Source organism: Haplochromis burtoni, unplaced genomic scaffold (genome assembly GCF_018398535.1).
Source record: "Haplochromis burtoni strain Fernald_Lab_line unplaced genomic scaffold, NCSU_Asbu1 Contig_1593, whole genome shotgun sequence".
NCBI classification, from domain to species: Eukaryota; Metazoa; Chordata; class Actinopteri; order Cichliformes; family Cichlidae; genus Haplochromis; species Haplochromis burtoni.
Genome location: NW_024583954.1, coordinates 1 through 1,042, shown reverse-complemented (window position 1 = coordinate 1,042; position 1,042 = coordinate 1).

Below are 1,042 nucleotides of genomic sequence, written 5' to 3'. Positions count from 1 at the left end.
ATCTTACACACTGAGGCAATGCAGAGGAACTCTGCTGCCACCTAGTGACCAATGTCTGAAATATATCAAGGTTTAAAACTTGATCGCCTACCATCATTACTGTGGCTTTGACAGTTTAACGTTTTTGATAACTACGTCAGCGCCTTCATGTAAAACACATCTAAATTAATTTTTATTCCTCCCTTTAGAGGGAGAAAAACAACTTTTACAAACCTGCAGTTCATCCTGACTAAATGTTTCTATCTGCTATAAACACACAGAACCTGCCCCATTCTGATCATCAGCTATCATTCTTGCATATTTTGTCTCTGTAAAAACAACAACAACAACCAATCAAAAAAGGCTAATGTGTACAGCAACAACTAGTCAAAATCTGTGTGAGAGTGTGTGTGACTGGCATTCTGGGTATTCCCTTATGTAGTTTTGTTGGTATTGCTACGATAAGGTCTTTTGGTTGTAATGTGGTATCGAGGCTGTGATGCTGCTGCTAGTAGTGTGAACTTCATAATTCTTTTGTTAGGCCACCCACCCAGCTGCCACTGCTCTTAATTAATTTGTCTAAAAATGAAAGAGAAACCCTTCTGAAGTAAATATCAGACCAACATAATTTCATAAATATTTTTGTCCATAGTGATACTTAAGTGAAAATGTGATATATGACAGCATAACAAGCAACTGGAATTTGCCTACTTAGCCTGATGATTTGTATAAACAGAGCAGACTAAATAGGAATCAAACTCTTGGCCTGAATTATTTTTTTAGTGCCCATCTGCTGTCGACACTTACCGTAACGCTTGCAGGGATGTGTCTGAATAGAAATTTGCTGTCTATAAGGAGACAAATGCTACATTAGTAATTTCCACTTTTGGTGGTCATGGACAGTTCATGCAGAAGAAGTGAGCGTGATTCATCGAGCTATAGAATTCATTTAGGCTATTTGGCAATTAGACATCAGTGACCCATCATAGCAGAATGAGATCCCAGCAGTGGGAGGAGTGAGGATTACCCCCTGGAGTCTAGATGCTGGTGGTAGTGAAGATGA